At 33.8% G+C, this 8,062-nt stretch overlaps 1 long non-coding RNA gene across 1 annotated transcript; it reads left to right on the plus strand.

Annotated features, from left to right (window-relative positions):
* Positions 1 to 313: 313 nt before the first annotated feature.
* On the plus strand, positions 314 to 1,826 carry LOC136232163 (uncharacterized). The gene is made up of 5 exons (XR_010690354.1): positions 314 to 348; positions 505 to 679; positions 777 to 890; positions 1,454 to 1,554; positions 1,645 to 1,826. It is a non-coding gene; the product is annotated as an uncharacterized lncRNA (long non-coding RNA).
* The last annotated feature ends 6,236 nt before the right edge of the window (positions 1,827 to 8,062 follow it).

Below are 8,062 nucleotides of genomic sequence, written 5' to 3' on the forward strand. Positions count from 1 at the left end.
TGATTAGGTTCTAAGATATTTCTGCTTTCTGTACCTTGGGAAGGCCCTCAAACAATGAAAATTCACAATTATGCAGCCAACACTCTATTGAAGTTCCATTTATTTCTTCTATGGCACAGACTGTCAAACTTCATCTTATAAGCATTTCTGACATAGATTGTTAATTGGCCACTCTCTTTCTATGGTGTTACATGTAATGTTCATCCCTTAAAATCTTGTACTATGTCTTTATGGGTATAGTTTTTGCTTGATTATATAGGCATTTTTCCAAAGATGGTGGAGAAATCAGAGAGAGGCTGTGCAGAATATCGTTAAGCAACTTGTGAGCTCGGGTCAACTGGAATTCATGTAAAACACACTGTTAGAGATGCTGACCTCTACTAATAGAATATTGATTTTTTGTTTGCAGTTGTTGTTTATTATTGATGCACTTGTTCTTTTCTAGGGACGTTTGGATCTGTTTCTCTGGATATTTAAACTGTTGCTTCTGTCTCTGTGTTGTAGAAATGGGGGTATGTGCATGCATGATGAGGCAGTTACACATTATATTGACATGATTGACCAGACAACTCTTGGGCATCGATTTATCAAAAAGGATTTTGGTGTGACTCCAAGAATTGGTTGGCAAATAGACCCTTTTGGACATTCTTCTGTGCAGGCTTACTTGTTGGGAGCTGAAGTACATTCTTCCATTTTTTTTAACTTCAATTCTATATGCATAACTTACGAGGCCCTTTTCCATCAGTTCAAGCTAACCAGGATTAACCCATTCACAGGCTAATATTACTCGAACAAATCATATAATGTGGACCATGGGAACCGATTTTAAGTATCAGTATGCAGAGTCATGGTTTCGGTAGATGGATAAGCTGATCCATTATGTTAACATGGTAAGCATTCAATAAAGACTTCTCAGTTGACTTTTAGCTGATTATTAGGCATCGTCACTATCTCTTTCGAGTCTCTAGTATGTCCTGAAATGGTGACCATTGATAGGGATTTTGTTAGATAAATGCTCATGAATGATAAATATGACCTTACAATGTATAAAGTGAAATAAGATCATTTGAACTAAGCCAGTCAGCAGTTACTGATACTAATATTAGTTGTATGCTCCGATGGTGTGGGAAAATTTGAAAGGCACATCTCTACCTATCATTGAATCCTTGTTTGCATTTCTAAGTCAAGCATAGCTGTGGTGGGTCCTTGGGAATCACCACTTTGGACTAATGGAAAATTTGTTTATCCATATGATGAACATCTTTTCCATATGGATTGCTTTCTTGCAGTAGAGATATCTTGGGTTCTCTTTCTTTTGAATTTTACAATCTAATTTAGTCATTGATTTGCATCCTTTATGAGTTACGAGTTTATAATTTACATTCCTATAGCATCCCATTCATCTGTTGAACACTATTAATTCCAAATGGGGTGGCTTAAAAGTACTTTCAAGGATGGACGTGTCAATGCTCTCTATTCTACCCCATCCATGTATACCGGTGCAAAGCATGCCACAAATGAGTCCTGGCCATCAAACACTGATGACTTCTTCCCGTGAGTTGAATGCATGTTGCCAATTATGATCTGTTTGCAATTGTTTCCTCGCCTTGAGTCACTCTAAAATTTGAGGTATATGTATTTCAGTTATGCAGATCGAGCAAATGCTTATTGGACAGGATACTTTTCAAGTAGACCAGCCTTGAAACGCTATATCAGGATGATGAGCGGTTACTATTTGGTATCATTAGATTGATTAAGTTTTTACGATTACTTGATCATGGTTCAACAACAATTTTCATGCTATGATCTTATATACTTATTGACACCAGGCTGCAAGGCAACTAGAATTTTTTAAAGGAAGAAGTAATACAAGGCCAAACACAGACTCATTGGCAGATGCAATGGCAATTGCTCAGCATCATGATGCTGTCACTGGTACAGAAAAGCAACATGTGGAATTGGTTATCTATGTGTTCTTAATTAAAGGTTGATACTGTTTTAATTTGTTGGAGAGTTGAATATATGTAATTTAGAGCAGCTCCCTTCAATCCAAATTATAACATGTTTAATGAGTCAAATTTTAATGATTATGAATATTTTTATTAAGAGGCTTTTTAATCATTATAAATACTTTTAATGAGTGTATTTTTAATCATTATAAATATTTTTAATGAGCGTATTTTCAATCATTATACATAGTTTTTAGTATGGGTAAATGTCCACTTATTGTAAGTTAATAATGAGCGGAACTATTCCGCTCATTAATACTTTTAGTAAGAAGGGCTTCCTCAAGGGGAAAATTCCGCTCATTAAAAACCTTTAATGAGTGGAATTAGACTTTTAGTGATGGTATCTCCCGTCATTAGATCCTCTTTTTCTTGTAGTGATTCGGAGTCACTTCCCCGGTAATCTCCTGGTGGCCTGCTCCTCCAGCTTTCTGTCATTATTTAATCCTTGATGATATTAGTAATGTTTATCACCTTTGCTACTCTTAAGGTTTTTACTTTTTACTAGCTTTATTCTTTATTCTTTATTTTTTTGATTTTATTCATTATTCTTTATTTGTTTCCCTTTCCTATCTTTTCTAGGTTAAACATGAATTTGGTGTTATTTGGAAAAAAAAAATATTTTTTAAAGGGATTGTTTTTTAACTCTAGAGTTAAAATAGCCCCATTACGGCAATTTAGACGTCAGAATGATTTGCAGAGTTCCTTACCATTACGGCGCCTAAGCTGCCGTAATGGTAGTAGCCAATTTTTCTTTTTCTTTTTTTTTTTCAGCTGTAATTAATGGTGTTAGCCAACTTCTTTTCTTTTCTTTTCTTTTTTTAAGGAATTTTATTTTAGTAGCAGCATTTTAATAACTTCCAAAATAACTCATCAAAAACTTATTAAGACAGAACACATAATATCACCTGTTCTTTTATATTTTGCAGTTTTTCTAATTTTTCAAATGAGGGCCATCTTTCAAGATTACAATAATCAATTTTTTTTCTTAAAAAAAATAATCAAATTTTTTATTATATAAATAAGGGATAATGCGTAAAAATACCCTTAATGTTTACGCGCAAGATCAATTTTATTCTTAACCTCTAAAATCGTGCAATTTTTCCCCTAACATTGGCAACTAAAAACAATTTTAACCCTAACATCGACAAATTGGGTCAATTTCAGACATTATTATAAAACACAAATATTTTATTTCTTATCCTGCACCAATTGCACAGAAGTTAATACATATATATTTAATCACGATTCATAATAATTTTTGTTACATATGATTAAACTAAAAACAAAATAAATACAGAGAAGTTTAAGAACGATAAAACTTGAATTAAAAGAATAGAGTTAGATAAATCTGAGGTATGTATTGACAGTCTCCTTAAGGCATATTTCGTCGTTATTGACGATTGTCTCTCATGATACAACAGATTATATAAAAAAACTCTTACTGTATGTAAATTCGTTACCATCGGAGTAGGAAAACAAGAACAATGTAAACGTACATAGAGCATAAAATTTCAAAGAGTATTTTTATTTTTTCTAGTCCCTGAATTTGACCGTTACATTATGTATAAGTAGAACTCAAAAGAATATGTCTATTCATGAATGGATATGACTGTTCATGGACAGACGCGTCTGTTCATGAAAGAACATGATTGTTCACGAACAGATCTGTCTATTCACGAAATGAACATGAATAGTCATGAAGGGAGGTGTTTGGAATGTCTTAGACATAATTTTTGTAATTTTATTAATAATACACTAAATATCTTAGACATAATTGATATTTGTAATGTCTGAAGTGAGAGTTAAATATCAGTAGACCCAGTTTTTTCTAATAAAAATCCTAATAGAATAAAAAATTCACAATTTTTTTTAATAAAATCAAAATATATAAAATAATAATTCTATAATTTATATTTTTAATCATGATTCATAATAATTTATTAAAATAAAAAAATTAATTTCTAATATTTAAAACAAAAGTTTTAAAGAATATCTATAATAAAAATGTATATACATAAAAAAATATTAATTTGTTTAATATAATAAATATTTTTTTATTGAAAGGAGATGGGACGAGGTCAAGGCGCCTAGACATCCTAACTAGGTTGGCACCCCTAGGAACACCTTGACAAACCCGAATATATTAATAAAATTAAAAGAATACAGAGGGAGAAAAGTTTAAAAGGAACGTAAATGAGCAACGTTACAAAGATCGTAAAAAATAAATAGGTTGCAAAAAGAAGGTGTCGTAGGCCACCAAATGAGAGATGACGCCGTAACACCATATTGGGCTAAGGCTGCTGCCTGATTTCCTTCTCTGTAGATGTGGAAAATCGCAATTTCCATGTCGGAACACTACTTTAAACTGTTAGACTAGAGGGACTAATTACTTTATGGAAAAATTAAATGTTTGATAAGCCCATAATATACCTAAAATATCATTAATAATTGCGTCAAGTTTATATTGAAATGATGCTTATTATATTCGTTTAGAGTACTTTTACGTCTTTGTATGTTTCTTTCATGCAAGGTACTTAATTATTTGGTTAAATCCAAATAGGAGCTAAAACGGAGAAAAACCGAGAGAAAAACCTAAGTTACGAGCTAAAAATACATGTAATTCAGTAGACCGATACGAGAAGACGGGAATCAGTCGTTGAACGGGAAAAAACACCCGTGTCGCGATCGAGATTCCCACATCTCGGTCGTGACACGCTAACTTCAGGAACGAAACTAGCCTTTCGTTCAACTATATTTCTCAGCCCCAGGTCGCGACTGAGATTCTTAAATCTCGGTAGCAACAGCAGCAATTCCAGCACTGATTTCACATGTCAAAATTCCAAATAACGCGTCTGTTCATTCGGATAGAAACGACCCTTCACCAGCGGACACGACCCTTCAAACACAACCCTCCAGCATCTATAAATAAGTGATTCATTTCAGAATTCATGTTGGTTGTTAGAGTTTTAGAGAGTTGATATTATGTTGAAGAAATTCTGATTCAGAAGAGAGTTAGATATTAGTTTTCATTCTATAAAAGCAAACTTGATGTACACAAGTTGTTCTTAGATTAATTACAAACACAGTAGCAATTAGTTTAGATTTAAGAATTGTTTGAAGACAAGTTCACATTCTGATAGTGGATCCAGCGATCTTTATTTCGAGGATTCAGCGAGAAGGATTAGCGGCTCAAGCGCCTCAGGGTCTGACAAACCTATGAAGTTTGAGGAAAGGATTGACAACCCGGAACTCAAATTAGTTAAAATGCTATCCATGTTTCTTGTTCTCTGTTAACTTGTGAAGATTCACAGTTCAATAATAATACATTTTTTCTATTCAATATATTCTTTCTGTTGTTATTTTGATGTTATTCTGACAAAATGATTTTCAAAGTAATATACTAGTGTTCATTAAAACGTTTTACACAAATATAATTGTAAGGAAACTTTGTTGAACACTTAAAATGATTAGGATTTATGGATGATATGATCGATAGCTCGGCTTATCAGACATAAAACACCAATTTGATTAAGGTAGCGATCTGTTCCGACCGTAGAAAGATCGTCTGCAGTTCGAAGCCTGATAATTGCATAAAATGATGAATTGTTACATGTTTATAATCTTACCAAAGTTATAGTTGCTTTCTGGCTTAATGCGAGCAAGTTTCGTGTACTTCTAATTCTAAAACATAAAGTTTCTATTCTGTAATTAAATCTCAAGACAGATTTGAATTCCAAAGTCTCAACATATTATTTTCCATCTAAATCAGACCAATACAAATAATTAAATGATGTTCTAAAGTTAAACCTAAAGACGTGAATTAACCTATATTAAAATAAGTTTTCGTTAAAAAGTGTTCCCTATGGGTTCGATATCTTTTATTACTACAAGCATATACCATGCACTTGCGAAAATCGCTCAACAATGTTCCATTCCAGGATACATATGATACAAAAGTTTAAAGGATGTGCTATTTCTTTTTTACTACACCACATATACTCAATATTGAGTATTTATATATATATATATATATATTCTACTTGCACCATATCAATGGCACAATTTATCTCCTCAATAAGCAAAAACTAGACCCATACTACTACTTTGACATTTTGGACATCAATAATATAGATTGGTACAAAAACCCATACCAAGACTTTGTCATCATCACATATCCTTTTTATTTAATTTTTTATTTTTTATTTTAAAATTAAGTTTATTAATTATTTAACATGCTCCCTTAAACTTAATTTTCCACGACTCCCAGTTGAACTCTCAAATGACTGAACACATCATACTTTAGCGGCTTCGTGAAAATGTCTGCAATCTGATCTTGTGTTTTCACGTACTTCAGTGTCACCTCCTTTTGCTCAATGCACTCCCGAATAAAATGATACCTCGTATCAATGTGCTTACTTCGATTATGAAATATTGGATTTTTCGCTAATGCCAGTGCAAATTTATTATCGATAAAAATCTCTGTCAGATCATTTTGAGTCATCTGAAATTCTTCTAGCAATTTTTGGAGCCAAATCGCATGACACACACATGAGGGTGCAACAACATATTCAGCTTCACAGGTTCACAACGTCATAATCGCCTGCTTCTTTGAACTCCACGTAAATGCAGTATCACCCAGAAAAAATACAAATCCAGTTGTACTTTTTCAGGCATCCTTGTCACCGGCTCAATCACTATCACAGAATCCAACTAATTTGAAATCATCAGTTTTTGAATAAAGCAATCCCAAATTAGTTGTACCTTTCACGTAAAGGAGAATTCTTTTGGTTGCGTTCCAATGTGACACTGCCGGGGCTTCCATGTATCGACTTACTAAGCCGACTGCATAGAAAATATCTGGTCTCGTACATGTCAAGTATCTAAGACTTCCGACCAAGCTTTGGAATAATGTCGGATTAACTCTGTCTCCACCTTCATCTTTTATCAACTTGAGTCCACATTCGACTGACGTGCTGACGGGATTACAATTTTCCAACTTGAACTTTTTTAAGATCTCCTTTGTAAAACCACTTTGAGAAATAAAAATTATGTCCTCATTCTGCTTCACTTCAATGCCAAGATAATATGACATTAGACCAATGTTAGTCATCTCGAACTCACGAGTCATAGTCTGCTTGAACTCTTCAAACATTTTTTGATTGCTCCCTGTAAAAATGAGATCATTAACATACAAACAAACAAGTAACATATCTCCATTTTTCACCTTTGCATACAGGGCATATTCATGTGGGCATTTGTCAAAACCATTTTCTTAAAAATATTTGTCAATGCGACTGTTCCAGGCTCGTGGTACTTGCTTGAGACCGTAGAGTGCCTTTTTCAATTTTAGCACTTTATTTTCTTGACCTTTCACAACATACCCAGGTGGTTGCTGGATATAAATTTCCTCTTCCAGATATCCGTTGAGAAATGCAGATTTCACATCCATTTGATGGGTTCTCCACCCGTGTTGAGCAGCAACAGAAATTACCAGTCTGATACTCTCCATTCTGGCAACAAGAGCAAAAACTTCATTTTAGTCAATTCCGTGCCGTTGACTGAACCCTTTCGCCAACAATCTTGCTTTATGTCGGACAATTTCACCATTTGCATCTTTCTTTGCTTTGAACACCCATTTAACTCCAATGGGTTTTTGACCAGCCGGAAGTGATGTCAGCTCCCATGTTTTATTTTTCTCAATCGAATGAATCTCCTCTTCCATGGCTTTTCTCCATTTTTCATCTTTCATTGCTTCTTCTGGATCTGTTGGTTCATCACTAACAAAATGACAGTAAAGAGTTAATTCATCATTGAGATTTCTTGTTACATCATAAAGATCTTTAATAGGTATGAATTTTTTAGGCTTTCTGGGCGGATGTTTATCTGAACTATCTTCATCACTCGAGGACGAACTCAAACTCGAACGAGATGAGCTTGATGATGTTGAACTGGTTGCTGGTGTTGTGGATGCGACTGTGGCTGGTTCTTTCTGATCATTGTCTTCATCCATGAAAGGATAAAAACTAGAGCTGTTTTATTTTTCACCGATCCAG

This window comes from Euphorbia lathyris, chromosome 6 (genome assembly GCF_963576675.1).
Source record: "Euphorbia lathyris chromosome 6, ddEupLath1.1, whole genome shotgun sequence".
In the NCBI taxonomy this organism is placed as follows: domain Eukaryota; kingdom Viridiplantae; phylum Streptophyta; class Magnoliopsida; order Malpighiales; family Euphorbiaceae; genus Euphorbia; species Euphorbia lathyris.